Consider the following 22,735-nt stretch of genomic DNA (forward strand, 5'->3'; position numbering starts at 1 on the left):
AAACAGCCTATATCCCTCCAAAACCTGCACATGAAACTCAAAACCACTCTAATGCACTTCAATGAGCAAAACATCCTTTTAAAACCCTACAAATACATTCAAATTTCCTCATGCAAAGTTTAGGAATGAATCAGTTGAAATTAGGGTTTTTTGGGTTTCGATCTAACCATGTTTGAACACCTAGGGATAAGGTTACATGGTGGTTTAATTCAAATATCTCAAATCTTCAACAAAACCCAATAATAGACCATATATTAAAATATATCCACTGGCGGTTAGATAAATGGCGTGAAGTTGGTTGACCGCCCGCATGTGAACAAGTGGCTAGGCTGCAGTCTTGTCACAAGCCGCCACCTTGCAGGTTAATCCGACAGTTGTGGTCTATCATGTGAAAACAATCCTCCGACCAATGCGGCTTACCTAATGGTATTACCCTAGCGGTTCCAGCGCGATCTCCAACTGCTAACCCCAACAACTAATCGTTGCCACTTGACCTCTGTTCACATGCTCCTTGTCATGTCACAGTTAGAGATTCCGCCTGGTCTAGCTGGATAGTTTATAAACCCCGATGGTTAACCGACTCCACTCACATGACCACAATCTCCGACATTTTCTTCTCCGTGGTTATGACTATTATAATAGTTTTGTAATGTTTTTTAATATTAATTCAAAGTAATATAATAGCCCGAGGGTTGAAAACATAGGGTTAGGTTTTTTTTATTACATAGTTTGTACCATATGTTTTATACATAGGTTTTTTGTAATGTATTACAAAGTATTCAATTGTAACACCATGGTTTGAATGCTTTAGACTTAGGTTTAATACATTATGTCTTAGGTGTTAAGTTAATGTGTTAGGTCTTAGATCTTTAGACATAGGTTCTAGGGTTCAAGTTTAGGATTCAACATTCATCATTTTGTTCTAACATGACCATTTACATCAAATTGTCACAAAGTGACATTTTGCAACATTCATCACATGATGGCGACAACCAAACCCTATAAAATGGACGACAAACCCACGTCGACACCAAATCCTGCGAGACGGACGACAATCACAGATTGACGACCAAATCTTGGCGAAACTGATGACAACCACATGTCGGCAACCAGGTTCCAAACCATATCAGCATGAAAACCATATACATTACCGGACAACCTGAACCATAAACATTATTGTTGAAGCTGACGACACCGAACTGAATGCTGATGACAAAAATGAAACTGTGTAACTGATATGACGAGATCCTCCTGGATCAATTGGTTGGTTTCACTGATTCTAATTGGGTTGGTGACTTTGATGATCAGAAGTCTACTGCAGGTTATGTCTTCACTCTTGGTTCTGGACCTATTACATGGGCTTGCAAGAAACAAAGTTCCATTTCTCTTTCTTCAGTAGAAGCAGAGTATTGTGGTGTCGTAGAAGCTAGTAAGGAAGCCCTGTGGCTTCGTCAGATCCTGTCAGAGTTTGGCTTTCAGCAGCAGCATCCAACTACACTTTGGTATGATAATCAAAGTGCCATTCAACTATGAAAAGATCCATTCCAACATCAGCACAACAAACATATTGAACTACACATGCACTTCATCAGAAAGCTCATTCATGACCATGTTCTTGAAGTGCAATAATGTTCAACTGATGATCAAGTTGCAGACATCTTTACAAAGGCTCTCACAGAGGCGAAGTTTACTAAACTTCGATTTATGGTTGGAGTTCAGGAAGTTTTCACTAAGGGGTGATAGGCTCTAATGCCTCCTTCCTTCTCCTATTGTGTCATTTTGTAAATCCTTCAATCCTATCCCAAGTTGTTCTTAAGGGGGGATGTTAGGATATTCTGACACATAGGAAATAGTTAAGTATAACTTGGTCTAGTGTAGAGTTAGGTAAAGTGTGTTTCTTTACTATGTACATTTGTAACTTACAATCCAACAGTCATGATATGTTCTAGACATGAAGTGGTCTGACGGTTCATTCGCTCCTCGGTATTACCGACACTTGATCCGTGGCTTAACACCCGATTGGTCCATGATCTCTATTTAAATAGCATGGAGGGTCATTTGTAGGGTGATCGTTCATGAGAGAAGCTTATGTAAATTTTCATTCTTTTATTAATAAATTGCCTGAAGTGGTCGCATTGGCTCAGGTCATGGATTGTTTCCCTCTTTGAGGGTTTTAACCACGTCAAGAATACTGGTGTATTGGTTTGTGATCTTTTTGTGAGTGGTGTCCTTTGGTGTTCTGTCTGAGGAACTTACCCTGTAAATTCCTCAAAGATTACCCAACCTTTAGGAAAGGTTTTTTTTTCTCTTGACCATATATTTTGCATGCAAAGATGATCAAGAACTGATAAGCCTTCTTGAGAGACTTTGTCTTGTAAACATGGTTGGGTGTCTATCTAAACTTTGACGGCTCTTTCACCTAGCTCTTGACTATATCCTTATTGTTCACATGGCTATGGGTGGCATAGAAAAGTGTGTCCATGCACCTCACTGGCTGGAGTAAATGATACATCCGCTGAAATTTCTCCACCCTGAAAGTGGCAAGCTCTATCCAGTTGGCACTACTCAATGGCATAGTCTCTTGATCTGTGTGTGAGACAATCCAAATGATAATTTCCATGCATGGGAAGGCGGATTACCTGGATGAAACATTATATAATCCTGACTGTTGGATACTGATATTTACATGCCGATCCTCTAAGTCTTCCTTGAAGTTCTCTGTAAAATTATCTTTGATTTGCTTCCATGTTAACTTTGTGCCCTTCTCAATGAACAACTGAGTATCCAAATAAACTGGTAGATCAACTAATATATACTCAACTGCTTCCCCAGTACTGCCCTCGACAGTTTACTTTGATGTAGATCTCTTGGATGCCATGTTAACTATAACTTCTTGAGAGATGCTCAACAACTATTGTAACTGTGGGACAAATAGGACACTCTTGGAAAGCAAATGTCAGCTAAAAAACCAAAGAAAATTCAAGACAAGATCAAGCAATAAACCAGGCTCAAGATGGGAAGTACTGCGCAATTATGGTTGGTAGAGGTCATAGGCTGACTGTGGGAACCACACATTACGCAGTCCCAACAGTCATTCGGTAAGCTTGTTGACTAGAACTGCGCAATGTGATGTTCAGTCTGGGAAAAGGGTCGGGAGAGACTCCACATTGCACAGTCTCAGTGGCCAAGCTATGAGGATGGTTCCTGGAGTTGCGCATTGTGCAATTGGACGCAAGGTAGGACAACCTCTATGCAATTCCATAAGCCAAGGCAGAGGCCTTGAGCTCTCAGAATGCGCAGTGCATGCAAGGAAATACAAGATCAAGGCAAGGGGAGCCTAGATCTACCCAAGGGGAGTGTGAAATCAAGAAAATATGAAGGATGATGTGATGTTGAGTTTTGATCTAACTAAGTGATGATGCATGCAAGAAAACAAGTGCAGGAATCAATCAAACTGAAGGAAAATGAATCATGTGAAGGGATTCCCTACAACGGCAACCATTGCTGAAAAAATGGGAAAATACATGTGACACTTAGGAAAGGAGATCTAAAAATTGAAACAACACTTCTACAAGCTAAAAAAAGTCAAAACACTAGTTGTCATTCAAAGAAACAAGTGAAACAACACCCTCACAAGCAAAATAAGCAAAAGCAACAGGAAAAAGTGGCAATGCCAAAGCTCCAAGATCAAATGTGAAAATGAGCTTTGGTAGCATTGATTAAATAGATTTGGTCGATTTAGGGTTTATGACATGAAGGCCCAAAATCAAGGAAAAAGCTACACTTGGCAGAAGTTTCCAAAATAACTCAAGTGCCTCCTTCGAATATTAAAACTAGATCCCTCTTTTTTAGGGATGCTTTTTCACTTTTTGTTTTTTTTTGCTTTTTCGTGAAAAAAAAATCATTCATTTCCTAGATATATTGCACAGTTCTAGGAGGAACCAGGCAACTCGCTAGTTCATGCACTGAGAAGCTTCTGAGCAGAAAGGCTTCTACAGAATTTATGGGTTGAGTGGCTCTAGGCTACCTCTCATGCTCTACACAATTTCCCAGCTCAAGGTTGGTTGTCATATGATGTCTCACAATTCTTGAGCTTAAGGCTCAAGATCAGCTTGGACTACACAATTCCCAAGAGCAAGGCTAATTGGCCTTAAGGGTTGTGCATTTCTCTAAGGCAAGCCTGGAACTAGATGAAAACCAAGTCAAGAGATCAGCTTGTGGGTTAGACAGTAAACCAAGTAAGAAAACACAAGCCAATATGCAAAGGATGAGGCTCAATCAAAGCACAAGTACCTGGATCAGTGCAAGATGAGTTGTTATGATTTAGAAGGGAGGCTCCAAAATGAAGCATAGGCAAAATTTTGGAGGGTGGTTGTAGCCGCTACAACAGTATGATATGGATTTCATGGATCTATGATTGTTTAATCATGTTGGTTCATTTCCTAGTAAAGGGATGATGAGGTTGCAATGTGCGATATATCAATATATCTAATGGAGATCTATTCAAGACCCTTTGTGGGGTTATTATGGTGCGGTTGTAATTTAATTTACATAGCACTATTAGCTATGGATTAACTAGTTTTGATGCCTAGTTTTAGACATGTTGATGAATCCATGTACTATATCATGCCTGTGAATAACTTCATAGATGTTAGAGTTGGAATGAAGGTCTCATTCCAATAGATAATAGTGTTCAAAGCAACACCATTCTTCAAGGGAAACTTGGGTAAGGTCCTTGGAAATCTCTTAGATTTTCTAAGTCGATGTGTTCCAGAGATTTGGGCTTGTATCTGAGGCTGAATGAGTCTTTAATGCTAATTTGTATCTAGGTCATATACATTATGGGCTTGGTGGATTTATTTGAGGGTCCAAAAAACTGGGTCCTTTGCTCATCTGCATTTACATGGAGGTACCAGATTCAAATTAATATGGATATGCATGCAGGCTAGATTTTGAATGACATCTGAGGTGGGGCCCTTTGGAAACAACTTTGCATGGTTTCGAATCATCTCACAAGAAGAGAATGTATCCAGGGATCCGAAACATCTGGGGGTGAGGACCAGGATGCAAGATCAAGAAGCCTGGATGTTATTGCAAGTAGGAGGAGGTATGAGGATCTGAGATTTTTTCCAACCGCAAACTATGTGCACACCCAGATATCCCTGTGGTGGGATATAATGGGAGTTGTGGATTTGCACGAAAAGGTCAGGTGAGTGGGACCCACAGGTTAGACTGGCATGGAAAGCACCATGAATGTGTTGTTGATACTACGTGGGTGTCATGTAAACACTGTGAATGATGTGGCAGGGCTACGTGTGAGTGTCCCTTGGCATGTCTTGATAATATGGTAGGAGTTAAATGGTCAATATTTTAAAGATAATAACCCTCAATCCAAAGGTTAGATCGAGGTGAAACTCATGTCATCAAAAATCTCTTTCTGAGTTGAGTGTCATGGTTTTTTCCAAAGTTTATTCCACAAACTTTAGGAAAGGGAGAAATTTTGTAATCCCATTTCCATATTGAGACCACGGAGGTCAAATTAGTTGAAAGTAACACCTCCCATCAACCTGGGAATTTTAAGGGGGTGGGAGGGAGCACTACAAAAAGAATATATTGCTACAATGAAGGAGATGAGACTATGAAAAATCTTCTTATCAAAGTTAGAAAGGAAGTTAGATAAGTTGGAGGATAGGTTGGCTCTCAATCAAGCCCCATTAGAAAAACATCATTATTCACTTTCTCAAGAATTTCTAAAAGTTTATAATCCATTAAAATATGATGTAAAAGACAAAATAAATGTGTAAGAAGCATATCTTAGTCGTTGGATGGAATACAAAGACTCAAAGAGCCTAAAATATTCATCTTCCCATGCTCTCATTTTGATTAAGATGTATGGAGATGCAATAATAGATTTTTGCTTGTCATTGCAATGGAAATTTATTTGTTAATTGGGAAACCTTGTTGGCCATATTTCTAAATAATTTTGGTGTATATATTGTTTTGGATTACTCTTTTTTGCTCATAGCTCTTTCAAACTTCTGTAATTAAAAAAATGATATTACAATTGAATATTTTTCTCATGTTTGTTTCTATATGTCGTTGCTTTTGCTTATAATTGGTGCTAATAACATGGATATGGAGTGGATTTCAATTTTAATAGTAGGGTCACCTCATTTTATTGTTTTCTATAGTAAAAATTATATAATTGATGATTTAGTATATTAATTTTGACTTATTACTTACATGTATTTATGTTATTTTTATATGTATTTGGGATTTTGATTCTTAGCTAGGATAAGTTAGATTAGTTTACACTCACAACCCACATTCTAAAATTAAACTCACAAAATTAGTAATGGAAATTAGGTCATAGACCAAAGGATTCTCAATCCAAAATGGTGAAAGGTCTAAATGAGCCCTTTCCTCAATTGAACCCATGTAATTGGTGAAGGAAATTGGCCCATTTCAACTTGCGCTAATTAATTATTGTGCTTAATCAATATTATCTTGGATTTTTACCTTTGATGCAACTAATCACTTTTATTTATTTGGTGGTTCTTAAATAAATTGTGCCTTTCAATATGCTTCTTAAACTAAACTTATTTTGATTTCTAGTGATTTGTTAACTTCTTTATTTTTGCATTGGTTTCTTTAGCAATATCATCCTCATCACTCAACTATGTTAATTAACATAGATTACATAATTAAGGAAATTAGTTATGAAGACTCTTGACAATTATATAAGGACATCACTTCACAACCTTTTAATAATCATTGCCTTATCGTATTTTATTAAATATTATTTATTACCTTTAAAAATTATATTTATGAACCATTATCCTTTTTTGTTATGAGATGGCTTAGTTAATTAACCATTTCATCCATTAGAGTGGTTTAAGATCACCAAGTTTCGTTCCCAATAATTGGATATCAAAACTAAACAATTAAGTTTCAATGAAAAGCCATCCACTTTTATTTCTCAACCCTCTGCTAATTTTGTTGTCTTATACAATTAAAAATAACCCAAAAAATAGGGTAAAAAACAAAACAATATAAATATTATACTACCAAAAGGATATGTTACATCTCTTATTCAATTATGTTACATCTCTTAGCACTTTGGCAAGGCCTAAAAGTCGTGTTGACAAGGAAGATTACCAAACTAACAGTCTATGGAGATTCAATGATTGCCATCTACCAGTTATGGAAAGCTAAAGGGTCACAAAGCACATGTTTTCCTTCAATCATTCAATGAATTATTTTACAAACAATGCAATTTGAGAAAATTGAGTTCTTCCATGTCTTGAGACAGTTAAACACAGTAGCAGATTCCATGGCTAATCAAGGAGCTACTTTGGAGTAGGGGAAGCTAGTATTGGACCAGGGATTGAATTTTAATTCTCCTATCCCCTGAACATGGAGTTAGAAAATAAAATTCTTATAAGGTTTACAAAACTTTTTTCATAAGGAACTTTGAACAAGCCTTAAAGGTGGCCCATGTCACATCAAATATTGTGTCCTCAGCTTGAAGGTCGGCGCAAACAAGTAAGGGAAGGTCATCGAAATTAATAACACAACCATGCAGTTTAAAGGGAATTAATCCTCGTCTAAATCACCTTAACAACTGGCGATTAGAAGTAATGGATGCAGTTTACAAGTGGCATCATGTGTTAAATCTCAAGGGAAGGACGAGACTGTAACAACCCTGGGTTAAAAGTTCATGTAATAAAGTTAATAAAGGCAAAATAAGACCAAGGTCATGGGACACATATTCCAAGCTGAATTTTGGGAAAAACATCCTAGTGGGTGTCCATTTGGTTTATTATGGATAAGGGAAAATTGACAAAGGCATCGTCAAAGGCAAAATGGCACTATTTACATTTTATTTATGAAAATAATGTAAAATGGGAGAAAAGGAAGGTGAAAGGTCACAAGTTTCATGTGAGGAGTAAATTGAAGGAAAATGAAGAAATTAAAGGCATCAATAATAAAAAGGATTCATGACATCAATTTGGGGCATTTTGTTAGTTTAATTTTGGAATTAGTTTCAAAGAGGAGAAGAGCACCAAGAGGAGAAAGAAAACAAGCAAGCAAAGGAAGGATAAGGAAAGCAAAGGAAAGTAAGGATTAGGTGAGGAAAGGCTGGATCAAGCGACTTCAATGGGAATACTTGCTGGTAACAGGTTGCATGTATGATTTCCTAGGTTGTTTTGGAATGAATGGCATATGCATGTGTGCATTAGGTTCATTTGTTGTTATTGCCATGGCTTTTTCCTGGTTAGACAGTGGTTTCAACCTTGTCTTTCCATTTATGGGTATTTATGGTGGTGAGCCCTGTTATTGCATCAAGAATGTTGCAACTCCAAAGGGCTCCTTAACTCAAATTATCAACCTGGGGTTCATACAAACATCAAGGTGCCAATGTTATATGCACAGCAGATAAGGTTCCACTCATGCCACCCTCAATTATGACATTAGATCAAAAAGTTCTCAAAGACCCTTATTTCTACTGAATTAGAATGAAATCTTTATAAAAAGACAAATTGGAAATTTCTTCTAAGTAGGACAATGGAAATTCCATTGACTCAACTTGTAAAACCCTAATTACTCAATTCATGAAAAGATAAATGCTAACCTACTTGCAAAAATGAAGTTATGTTATCTTCCAGAATTCATCACACTACTTCATCTACTTGCAGAAAAGAAACTAATCTATCTTGCATAATTCATCAAACTACCAATCAGAATCACAAGTACCATCTACCTAGTTCATACTTTCTCATAAATCAATAACCTATTTGCATGATAAAGAAACTAACTCTACTATGTTTTTGCAGTGAAGACAAGGAAGGTTTGGAGTGGCTTAGGAGATTTTCCTGATCATATCATCACAGCTGGAGGTCATTATGCATCTATGGTAGGTTAAATTTGCATTTTGGGCTAAAACTAATGAAGAAAAAGACGACTACAAGTTTGCTACAGGTGATTGCTACAGGCAGGCCTATAATGCTATAGGAGGGCATCCAAGTGGCGTTTGAAGGTGGAAACGTTGGCTTGAGGGTATGGAGAGGTGAATAGTAGTTGAATCAAATTACAGAGGGTTGGTTTGAGCCCCTATCCAAGCACGGGACCTCTCGGAGGCCTTCCTTGCACTAGCGTGAGTGCTCTCGGTGACTTAGACATAATAGCTTATAAAACATGGTTTTTGGGACAAAGCTTTGAGGTGGAAGGAGAAGGTGAAAGAGATCGGGATGGAAGTGATGAAGGTGCCCTTCCCTATAGATTAATCATCTCTACAATAAATCATGTGCATGCATCCATTTATCATTTGCAAAATGAAATAACTTATGATGGAAAAGATGAGTTGAATTTAAATGACATCTAATTCATGCAAGCCATTGATCTACTCATTGAACTAACTTCTAAACTATAGAAATAAAATGTAAAACAAGACAAACAATACTAATCTTTTTCCAAGAAATCATAAATACAATATTTTTGAGTTGTGGTTGTGAATCCTTCCACTCATTCTCCCACAAGAGAGGTGATGTAGAGGCTGCAACCACAGGATTTTATAGGTTAACTTCTACTGAAATGCAAGAAACTATGAACTACTTGGAATCAAGAAGAAACATAAGTACAAGAAGGGGGACCAAATCCTTTGGGTTGGGCCCAAACGCAAGGCTCTCATCCCTCTGAAATTAACTCATATACAGCTTAAAATCCACTTCTCATTATCAAAAAGTGCAGGTCTAATACATCACATAAAAGTTTAAAATAACAATGTCAATGCTTGGAGATCAATAGCTACACCTAGATGAACAAAAACTTTGAATCCTAATGAGCTCTTCCTCTAGCTTATTTATACAAAAGGGCAGCTGAAGCATCTCCCTTGAAAATAGGAATGGTTCCCTCCTTGATCTTGAAAATGGTGGATCTTGTCCTCCCTGATATTCACTTGGACTAGGAGTCACTCGGATGCCAATGAACTCGAACTAGTGAGAGAGGATATGGTGATCCCAAGCCAAGTTTAGAGAGTTAAGGAGGTGGACAAATGCTATAGGGATTAATGCACAGGTGGTTGTGGATGAAATACCCTCTCAGGTCTTCTCAGGACCCAAGGCAGACTGTTTAAGATTAGTTGCAACTGTCACAAAGAAACACACATATATTCATATTAATCCATGATTGAAAAAGCAAAAGGAGAAATATTACCTCAACCTTTGGTGTAGTCCTGCTAGAGAACTCAGTGTGGAAAAGTGGAAGACCTCTCCACCAGCTCCTAGATCAGAACCTACACATAAACAAGACAAAGTGTAATCTCCATAGCATATAAACTTTGATAATCAAAACATCAATATATAAGAGAATATAAGCTAGCATGCATCTAAGCTACTTATTAATCACAAAATCGAACCAACATGTAAAGGAATACAATATTGACACTGTCAAGTAGACAACACAGAAACAGATCTATATTATTAGATAGAAGAAGAATGATTGCAACCATCTTGGTTGGATCAAGCCTCCTCCAATCCTTCAGCTCCACTCTCTCTTTCTCTCAACTTCTTAGCAGCATAACACTACTTAAGGTATTGCAAACTTTTGACAACCATTCGACCTCTATTACAATAACCGAGCCTCCAATTTATAGATGGAGATAGGCTCATACTTTTCAATTCCTTCATGAGTTCCAATGAGTCAAAATCTTGGATGTTTCCTCGATTTATTTATCTTTCCCTTCCCGTGAGACTTTGTTACGAATAACAATGTCCTTAGTTAGGCATGAGGTGGATGTTTCCTACTTTTCAAGTTGAAATTTGAGTGAAAATTGGAGTGTTAGTTATTCAACTGACACTTTTGCCTTCGAAATCTCATAAATATCTATTAACGCTTCCCTTTAGGAAAAATAGTGTGTTAACCTAGGGATTAACGCTTTTGGATGAGAGCTGGAAAGCGTTATAACTCTCCATGTTTGTGTCTAGGGTGTGTTACCCTGGCAAATAGGCATGTAACTTAGCTATTTTTTCCAACCAATGTGTCTTTCTCCTCTAAGCTGATGAGGAGATCATTTTGTTGTATAATAGATGCCCCCTAAAGTGTGAGGTCAAAGACGAAGACGATGGTCGAAATAATTTATAAATATTGTAGTAGAAGAGAGAGATGACTAGAGCTTTGGGACTGCGAGAGACCTGAAACAACCCACATATGTCAAAAATATAAGTTCATGTCCTGAGTCAGGAATTCCCATGCTCAGTAGCTATACCAAAGTGATTTCTCAAAAAATAGGTATGACTATTGTGTCCACCGATAGGCACAATGTGGAAGTTGTGCCATAATATGATAAATCTGATGAGTTGTCTCCGAAAACAATATATGTAGCTTGGGAGAGGAAAGAAGGTTGAGTTATGTAAGCCTCTACCCAAGGTCTTGAATAAAGGAGTTGAAGTCCAACATGTGATAAATCATCTAATTACCAGTCAATGATGAAAACTATTAACAGATGCGATGATGGCCACCGATAAGGATGATGGTATCCAATATGTGCAATACAACCTAGCGGGCGTGAGAAGGATGTTGGCATCAAACACTCGTAGAATCATTCAGCTGGGAGCAAATGATGAAAACCCCAAATCAAACGCAAGGCAACTTGCCACTGAGGGTTGCAAGTTCTAGGTTACTGATATGTTTTTGGATCTACTTCGTAGATAGAATGTTGAAGTCAATAGGAAGAGATCTGTCAAAAGGTAGGCAATGAGGTGTCCTACATCAGTTGACATGAAACAGGACTAGAATGATTGTTTTGGAGATAAATTTTGAGAAATCGTTCAAAAAGATGGAGGGCAAACTTGAGGCATATGATGGATGGTCGATATAGGAAGCAGAGGATAAAGTAATCCCTTGAACAACAAGGCACGACACCAAGGTTACCATGTGGCTTATACTCATGAAAACCAAAGAGTGTTAGGATACAGGGATGCAAGAACATCAGAGTATGAAGGCTAAACTCATAGGATGGTAAGGTTCTATGAGATGCTGACAAAAGAGGTTTGCTGAGGAAGTGCCATGTTCAAGGGATAGACTGCTACCAAAATATCCTTCCGAATATAGATATTGAGTCAATGTGTTGTCCAATTTTTCCCCATCTGATTAAGTTTAACGAGTTCAGATGGGTAAACTTGGTGTCCTTTTTATATTTAGCGAGTATGAAAAGATCGTAAAGAACAACTCCAAGGGGGTACCTTTGTCATGGTTGATAACCGAGTGTGACAAAGGTTTAATAATATACCAAGGACAGTTCCTTTTATGTAAGTTAGTCCATTGATTCCTGATAAAGTGATAAACTTATGCTCAATAGACATCAACCCCATTTTGTTATGAGTAAGAGGAGACAAAGTGAACTTGATATTATTCGTGAAATTTTAATGAGTCAGACGAAGAAAACTCAATAGATATTCATAAAATTTTAACGAGTCAAATGAAGAAAACTCGATATGTATTTTTTAAATTTAAGGAGAGAGAAAAAAGAGATAAAATAACTACTCAGGTCTTCTTCGTAGGAGTTTTACAAACCCAAAGAAGGTAACTCGGGGGTTTTTCAGTTCAAGAGCGAGAAAAGGTCCAGAAACAAAAGTGCTCATATATTATTCGTAGGAGTTTTACGAACCCGAAGAAGGTAACTTGAGGATTTTTTAGTTCAAGAGCAAGAAAAAGTCCCAAAAAATAACGTGCTCATCCATAGTCAAACTTGGTCAACTCTGCATAAAGACACTAAAATATCATCAGAGCATAAGTAAAATTTGATAGCATATCAATATGGCGCATGTTTAAATCATATAGGAATGAAAAACTTCAATTTCAATGACTAGCTAGAGTGAGTCATACCTCCAGAGTGACTATAAGAAGGGTGATAGGCCCTCATTTTCATTGTTTGAGTTCTGTGAGAGTGTTCTAGGGAGAAAAAGGAGTAGAAATTTCCCGAGTGATTGCGAGCAATCCACGTGACCAGTCGACATCGTCAATTCCAAGTAGATGGATTCATCCCTATCTTGCATTTAAATACTTATTTTAGTCCTTTTGTTGGTTAATTTTGCAGTTTTGAGCAAGCCCTAGGTGGCTTGGCCTGCTAACGCAGTCGTCGAGGCTCTGGTGCATGTTAAATGCCCTGCCTGTGAAAGGGAGGGGCATTAGAATGCCCTGTGGGCTCTAGAGGGTCATGTTAGCCGGCCAAGCGCAAGATAAACTTGGCTTTCTTGATTTCAAAGGGGTTTTTGCCAGTTGAAGACTGATTCAAGGGTTTTGTTGTGCAGGAATTAAGCTTGCAAAATGAGTTTGTGGAGAGAAAGAGCTCATGATGCTGAGGAACTACAAATGCTAAATGATCTGTCTTGTTTGGAAGCTTTGTGAAGGTGTGGGTTGCTAAAGTATGTTAGGCTTGACCTAATGAAGAATCAAGAGGATCTTCTTAGCTGGATCATCCAATGGTGGGATGAACAACAGGGTGTGTTTAAGATCGGGGACTATTGTAGAAATTTTGAATAATAAACACTTATTCACAGATATTATCCCGATTATACACTATTGTGGAATACATGCACAATACATCATCTCCTCTACGTTGATCATCAATTTAGCAGCATTAAAGACAATGAAACATCAATCGCATGCGCACATTAACACAGTATGTAACCCGGGGAAAGCATACAGCTGAAAACCCCACACTATCTGTATATTATAATGATTGAGAAGATGTAACATTGCATAGTACAATACTCCTCACAAGTATCCAGCACTATCTCCACCTGTTACACACAATACAGCTCAGATCTGATCTCCAAATCTCCCCCGCTGCTTTGCCTGCCTCCACTGCACAATCCTGTAAGAGAATGAATGATGAATGGCTGATCCAAACTCCTATTTACCTTGTGAAAATAACTCACACTGGAATTCACGTGAGCACAGGCTATTCTACTGGGCTTGTGAAATCCTCATGGGCATACTCAATCCTTTGATTGTGCAAAATCTCATGCACAACTATAGTCACAAATGATAGCAATCTCAACCTCTAACACCTGTCTCCACTGAACTATACATGCATTGAGTTAACTGATGTATTCTTCAGTTGCAGTATGAGTTAATAATTAGTGAATTAATTAATAACTAATTCACACAACTCATCACTTAGTCTATTGGCCAGTTAGACTAAATACAACTAGTTCAACTAAGTCAAACTGAACACAACTCCATCAACTCCACATCCAACTCCACAGAACTTAACCACATGAGTTCTAACTGATGTCCTGCATGCAATAGCTCAACTGACCCACAAAGAAAGCGTATTTCCTTTTGACAGCTGCATGTGCCACATCTGTAGCTCAAACTAAAGTGCTCCAAGAGAATAAGATAAAGTTTATAGTCTAAATATTATTATGAGACAATAATATTTGACTTTTCTATTTTTGACTAGCAGTCTAAAAATAGACTCTGATCACTCCTACTGTGATCCAAAAATTGAAGTCCAACTATTTTTCCCAACATGACCAATCATCCATAAACAGCAAACTGCAACTCATAAACCATGATCCATATGTCTAAAAATAGACCTTGCGCCAAAACTTGCTTGCGGGACCACTTAGTGAAGGCGACTCCTTTCCACTAAGCTCCATCATCTTGTTGCATTCTCAACAATAATTTCTTGTTGCACACTTTTCAACACTCCCTCTCAACAAGAAAGGCTTCCTCTCAAACCCGATCCTGTAACTCTGGAATGTTCTGCATGCAACACATCTGCCCGGTCCACTTTGCTCCAACAACACTTGGAACAAAAACACTCCCAACTAACCACTCTGTTGGGCTAGGAACATACTCTGATGCTGAAGCTCTACCTGCTGCTGACAAGTGCTCCCTCTCTGACATCTGCGCTACTGCAACATCTCCATGCATCTCGCACCATTGCACACCTCTCTGTGCCACCTAGCACTGTGCAAAACACTTGTGCCTCTCACATTGCTGCAGCCTGCATGCTATGCGTTGTCCTGGGATTCCCTGCACTGTCGCTCTCTCTGCCGCTCCATCCACATCTGTCTCTACCCAATCAATCAGTTCTTGCTACTCCACATTGGGGCTCCCGTAGCAAGGTCTCATCCAAGAGGTTGGGTACCTCAAGGATCCTGCCCCTCCTCCTTGGGACGATCAATCCACATCACCCCACCTCCTACCTGGAGGTATGGCTGCATGCGATCCCTCAGCCCACCTGGCTCGAAGTTTCCCCCTACTGGAGGTCTCTGCATGAGTAGATGTCTCTACTCGATCTCCTCTCAGCTTCCCTTGTTGTGGCTGCTGCACCAATCATGGCTCCTCCACAATCATCTGAGACTTCTTCTGGCTATGCATGTTGAGAGGTAACATACGCTCCCTCTCAACCACCAAGTCTCCATCAATTGCCTCGCTGCCAAGGCTTTGCATGCATCTTGAACCTCAAGAGCATACAGGTTCCTGACCCGTGAACCAATCTGCTTCACCTGTCTAGTGATGATGTGTCTAAGGAAGACCTTTCCCTTACTGAAGACTACATCATAGCCTCTGTCTTCCAGCATCACGATTGACACCAAGTTTCTCTTCAGTCCTGGTACATACTTGACATCGGTCAAGGTAAGGCGAGCTCCATGCTCCCTATGAAAAATAACCGTGCCTACACCTGAGACACTATAATTCTCATCATTACCCATCCCTATGAGTATCTGGAGATCTTTCTCCTCCAAAGTACTGAACAAACTTTTGTCACCGGTCATGTGGAAAGAAGCTCCACCATCAAGAAACCAACCACTTCCCACCAAGGATGAAACCATGCATGTGAAGAGTGTGAAGTCCAACTCAAACTGTGAAGCAAGTGAGGTTGCCTCACCTTCAGATCCTTCCTCGAATCCCTTCTTGGACTTCTTCTTTGGGCAATTAGTATCATAATGGCCCAACTCATGACAACTAAAGCATCACACCTTCGACTTGTCAACCTTCTTCCCATCATTGGAAGAACTGGATTCGGAAAGAGAAACCTTCCCCTTTCCCTTCTTTGCCTTACTCGCTAAGGCACAGTTCTCCTCATCATGCATAGATGAAGAATTGTCTCTGGTGCACCGTCTAATCTCCTCTTGCACAAGATCTGACCAAAGTCTCTCTAATCCTGGAAATTTCTCCCTTCCATTCACCGAGTCCTGGTAGCTATGCCAACTCTTAGGAAGGCTAAGGATTGCTATACTCACCATATCCTCATCCTCAACAGTTACTCCCACACTTCCCAGCTCATCCCGGCATTGGGTGAACTTCGTGAGATACTGGGGCATACTGTCTCCATTCTCACACCTAATGTTTCTGAGTTTAGCCTTGAGCACCAACTTCCTCTGGTCACTCTTGCTTTGGAATAATTCTGTCAACTTTTTCCACATCAAATATGGAGAAGCCTTTCCATGGAGGCTGGACACAATGTGATCCCTCATGCCCTCCAACAGAATCCTTCGACACTTTGTTGTCTTCTTTTTCCAATCCCCGACTTGAGCAGCATCAGTAGGTTTTGGGACATCTGCATCTATGAACTCCTTCAACCCATTATCATATAACACCGCCTCCATCCTGTCCTTCCATGCAATATAGTTTGAGCTGCCCTCAAGGGCATACTCCAATCGCAATCCATTGAAATACATTTCAACTTTGACACCAAGAAAACACTGCTGCAAATTCAATTCCACCAGCTCAAAAAAAAAACTCAACCGCTTCTGATCTAAAATTCGTGAGAGCAAAGTATTTCTCGTACAGAGATCGACTATATGGGCATTCACCGGATATCTCACCTTCCAAAAGAAGGATGAATCCAGAGGCTACCTGGCCCGATCACAGACTCTGCCTGAAGAAATAAAATGTAAACACTTTCTGAATAATAGATCTGATGATCAATCCTCGCTTTGATATCGTGTATAACTTTTTCTACAAATCAAAGAGCTCTGATACCATGTAGAAATTTTGAATAATAAAAACTTATTCACAGATATTATCCCGATTATACACTATTGAGGAATACATGCACAATACATAATCTCCTCTACATTGATCATCAATTTAGCAGCATTAAAAACAATGAAACATCAATTGCATGCGCGCATTAACACAGTATGTAACCCGGGGAAAGCATACAGCTGAAAACCCCACACTATCTGTATATTATAATGATTGAGAACATGTAACATTACATAGTACAATACTCCTCACAAGTATCCAGCACTATCTCCACCTGTTACACACAATACAACTCAGATCTGATCTCCAAATCTCCCCCGCTGCTTTGCCTGCCTCCACTGCATAATCCTGCAAGAGAATGAATGATGAATGGCTGATCAAAACTCCTATTTACCTTGTGAAAATCACTCACACTGGAAATCATGTGAGCACAGGCTATTCTACTAGGCATATGTTATGCAATCCTCATGGGCATACTCAATCCTTTCATTGTGCAAAATCTCATGCACAACTATAGTCACCACTGATAGCAATCTCAACCTCTAACACCTGTCTCCACTGAACTGTACATGCACTGAGTTAACTGATGTATTCTTCAGTTGCATTATGAGTTGATAATTAGTGAATTAATTAATAACTAATTCACACAACTCATCACTTAGTCTATTGGCCAGTTAGACTAAATACAACTAGTTCAACTAAGTCAAACTGAACACAACTCCATCAACTCCACATCCAACTCCACAGAACTCAACCACATGAGTTCTAACTGATGTCTTTCATGCAATAGCTCAACTGACCCACAAAGAAAGCGTATTTCCTTCTAACAGCTACATGTGCCACATCCATAGCTCAAATTGAAGTGCTCCAAGAGGATAAGATAAAGTTTATAGTCTAAATATTATTATGAGACAATAATATTTGACTTTTCTATTATTGACTAGCAATCTAAAAATAGACTCTGATCACTCCTGCTGTGATCCAAAAATAGAAGTCCATCTATTTTTTCCAACATGACCAATCATCCATAAACAGCAAACTGCAACTCATAGACCATGATCCATATGTCAAAAAATAGACATAGTCTAATAGACTTTGCGCCAAAACTTGCCTGCGGGACCACTTAGTGAAGGCGACTCCTTTCCACTAAGCTCCATCATCTTGTTGCATTCTCAACAAGCATTTCTTGTTGCACACTTTTCAACAACCATGAGCTCTCGATCAAGAGAGATGATATATATTTCCTCACTAGTTTATCATGTAGAGGTGCACGAGTAAAATTGATAGGAGGGAGAGTTGATCCTAGGACCACCATGGAGTTGATCCAAACATACTACAGAGAAGGTAGTCGGCTAGTGAGAAACAAGATTCCTATAGAGCGGATTAGAACAAGACCTATGAGGTCTATCCTATGGATGATTGTATGCCTGGAAGGGTCTAAGAGTCAGCGTGTGGCTACAAAGGCCCAGTTGCTACTGGAAATAGAATGTTTACAGCTGCAGGTATTCAACTAGTGTGAGGGAGTCCTCCGTCAGGTGAAAGTAGAGTTGATAGCATGTAAGACCCGGGCCCAAAGGGAGTTTGGGTACGACACTTTGATCATGTCCTTTATCCTAGAGAGAGTTCCCATGATGAGGCCTCATATGAGTCTGGGTATAGCCAGTCCCAGGGAGCCTAGACAGAAGCAATGGGCATCCCTAGCACCTCGTACTGGAGGGGGACTGATTAGACACTTTTTCGAGGATGACTTATTTGAGTGGCTCAGTGGCTAGATCCTAATGATTGAGGATTATATGTATGCCGACATGAACTACTCAGGGGATTTGGAATTGATATTGCCACCCGACACTCAATGGGGGCCACTAGGTAAGAGGATTGATCAAAGTACAAAAAGTATTTTTTGTCTTTTGAAGTTTATGCAAATTTTTTGTTTTATGGGTGAAAATGTTTTGACATGAAGCGTTTTCTTGACACAAATGTGGCACCAGTACGTCCTACGGGTATGCCTCACCATGATAGACGAGTGTTGAGCTTTGAAATTACACCTCTCCTACACATTTTCCCAGACTTTTTCCCCTCACCAGTACTCCATAAGCTATCAAAAATCATTGCATATTGATTCTAAAAGAGCATTTAAGTGGTTTTCTAACTATGTTTTTGTGTTTGCTGTTTGACTTAGATTTTGCTCATGAGCTGTGGAATGCAGCCACTTTCCGCAACTGATTCAACTTTCCGTAGCTATTTTTGTTAAACTCCAGGTTGCAGGTGTCATCAGGCAAAACAGGACACGTGGGCAGGTCAGGAATGACCTGGACATGGATCAGGTCCTATTGGTTTAGCCGGATTCATCAAGGAAAGCCGTGGTCAATGGTGGTCAAGCGGTGGTCAAACAAAGGAATCCTACAGCAACAGGACTCTGTTTTCAAACACGTGAAGGATTTGTGGTCGTTCCTAGATCCCTAGGGACATGCTGACAGCTGTAGACTGCCCCACGATGCGAATCCAACAGCCACAGTTGATAGATTTAATAATCTCGGCAACCATTATGCTAAATCCACAGACGTTGTCTTTTACGTGTCCTCTGTTCACGTAGTTTCACAGGAAAATAGTTATGAAGCTTTTGTTATAAATAACGCGTTTCCAAACACATAGTGTAGTCTTTGTTAATCTAATTATGTTGTTAAAGTTACTGTGCCGTGACACTAGTTCCACTGTGGTAACGAGAGGATTCTTCCTCTGTTTTGATATATAAAGAAGACTCTGTTTCTATATGATTGCGTGAACATAATTTTGGATTGATAGCCTGTTGACCAAGGCTATGCAGAGGGCCCCTGTACGCTGAGGTTTCGTTTTCCTTGTTGCTGTACAGTTTTTACATATTGTTTCCTTATTTTCACTACACATGTTTCATAGTTATTCAACTGTGTATATATTTCATCTGTTATGGTACTAACACTTCATTCATGTTTATGATTTTACAAGCTTTGTATATTGTTGTTAACGCTGATCAGTGTGTGTATGTTTCAGGATAGAGTAGGCCCGGGCATTTTCATATAATTTTCACAATAACTAGTGACATGGGATTAGCCTCTCTGCTGACTTTGCTTTTCTTAGATTTTAATTCCAGTTCTGTTTTGTTGATTTCAGTCTTGTTCACTTGCTTTATTAGTTAGTTTAAATATCAACTTACTCATATCATTGACGATTATCTCCGAAAGCCATAGCTTAGACTACCTGGCGAGGAATCGGATTATGAATGATGTGATTTGATGTAGTTTTAATTTTCCGCAATTAGACATCAACTTGGTCATATCTGTTATCTCAAAATCAGATCCTGATAGGCTGCTGGTCAGGTTGACTCTAAGTAACTATTTCAACCTACTTTAGGCTGAGGCTTAGCCTCCTCAACCTGAGAGGGCTCTCTCTTAATGGATTAATGATTTTGATTAAAGATAAGATGGCTAACTCTTATAGAACAACTGTGAAAAATATAAATGGTGGAAACACATTAAACAAAACTATCCATTGGGCTTATGGAGTCAACAACACCTCAATATAACAATGAACTCAACCCTACATGGAAGTCAGGGCATTCAGCATTTAAACATTCAGAACATAAACTCATATGAGACCACACAGTTTATAAATGTATACAGGAAGTCAGAGCACATTCAGTGAATTCTGAGTGATTATACATCCATACCACTGTAAGAATTAAGAAAAGGACAACATCACATATTCTGAACATAAAAAATCCTTCATGAATCCTGAGAAGTAAAGTCAAGCATGTATTACTGAAAATGAGTCTTACATAGGCCAAATACAAGCTTTTCCATAAAATTTTCCAACACCGATTACATTGCTCTTTCAGCTATATATAGAGCTCTTATTCTAACTGATCGAGATTCCTCCTCAAGCATGAGGGGAATTCGAAAATTACTTCTAATGACACCTATTTAGCTTTTAACTACCTATTAAATATAACAAACTTCAACTAGACTTTCTAGAGGTCTAAATCAAGTAGGATTCTAATTCCAAATTATGCTTTGATTTACAATCATTCTCGTTCTTTGACATCTGGTCCTCTTCTAGTTTGGTTGTGATGGATCTTCAAGGCTCCATGTTGGTCTTCAATGTCACATGTTTTCCATTGTCCTGAAACATAGGAAATTATCCCTGTTTTACTGGTCTTTGGTTTACCTCAAAATGTTTGAATCCAAAGAAGCATGTCCTTTATCCTTTAATTACCCAAAATAGAGCAGACTGCCACGTCCTTGATGTGTTCTCCACCATTTTCATGTACCTGTGTGATGACAAAACCTTTCAAAAAGATTTGCCGCTTTGTCAATCATAATTGATCAACTGAATTGTAACATGCAGCTACAGCAGTTTCGCAGCGCGCTACGAAACTGCTGTGTAATTTCAAAAGCACAGTCTTTCTTTCATAGCTAAATGATCGCCACTGTTCATGGCTTAAGCACCCTACTCCCTTGATCACTTTGACAAGATTTTCTTGCAACTTTTCAAGAAACAGATATTGCTCCTAAGGAAGAGATGCAATGACACCAATAACACCATTGACTGTTCCAAATATAACTGTATGAATCTGGTTAATTGTATAGGCATCTTCTCTTCAGGTGCAAGGGGATGTGCTAATATAGTTCCCTCTGGGATCTCCACAAAGAAATAGCCCATTCCTCCATGTAATAATTTCTTCCCTGCCTTTAAAAATTCACTTCGCATAGTTGATGCTTTGGACAAGGTTATGGGAACAACCTGTAAATGAGCATGATTATTAGCCTCAACTTTTCTGCACAGCGTTTAACAACATTTACGGCTAGTGCAAGGGCAGCTGGTGAAGCTTTTTGCTTGTCTCTTCTCAAGCTATTCAGTAAAACAGATAACAGTTGTTGTGATATGTCTTCACTCTCATTCAAACCAAACTCATAATTGTTTGCATTGAAGCAGATACGTTTTCAGTGTGATTCTCACTAGCACTGGCAAGGAAATGTTGAAACATGTCAAGGATGAGATTATCACACTGAAGGTTCAGCATGACAACGCATGACCTGACTTTTGCGACAGTTTCTAAAATTGTTACCCTCCTTCCAAATGTGGGACTATTCATTTGATCTAGTCCCTGAAGGCTTCCAACAATCAACTGAAATATTTCCCTCATTAAATCATCATTATATGGTGCTTCAGGTGTCGTTATTCTAGTGATTTCACTAATGCAAGTAACAACAATGAGCCTGACATCTTTGTCTTGGTGCCTTAGAAGCTCTGGCTTTACCAACGCACTTATGGATGGAATCACTGCATCCTGCATTATCTCAGAAGGTTACTGTTCCACCATAGATAAATAGTCCTCCACTTTCTGAAATTCCTGAACTGTACTTGAAACATTTGGCAGAGGCAACTGAAGTGGTTGTTGACAAATATCATAAATAATCTCATGGTATTCCTTTTGGAAATCACTCTGAGAATCTCCTTCCGCTGACATCTCTGCTGTCAGATACTTCTTCCTTATATAGTTTAACACCTTTTTGAAACCATTCAGATGTTGAAGCTCAGACAGAGATTGCCATTGACAGTGCGTATATGACTGTCCTTTACACTTAATCAAGAACTCCATTTCACTCCAATCTAGCTCCCCATCCATTTGCATGTTCAAGACAACCAGCTCAGGCTGTTCTTTTTCTGCTGGTCTGCTTTAGTCCATTCCAGA

The 22,735-nt window shown here is 39.0% G+C and overlaps 1 pseudogene; it reads right to left on the reverse strand.

Moving 5' to 3' along the window:
• Window positions 1–21,940: 21,940 nt before the first annotated feature.
• On the reverse strand, window positions 21,941–22,336 carry LOC149265709 (sister chromatid cohesion protein PDS5 homolog C pseudogene; annotated as a pseudogene).
• Window positions 22,337–22,735: the final 399 nt, after the last annotated feature.

The sequence above is a fragment of the Pinus tabuliformis genome, chromosome 6, assembly GCF_031772625.1.
Source record: "Pinus tabuliformis cultivar Carrire ecotype Pingquan chromosome 6, CPIR1, whole genome shotgun sequence".
NCBI lineage: Eukaryota > Viridiplantae > Streptophyta > Pinopsida > Pinales > Pinaceae > Pinus > Pinus tabuliformis.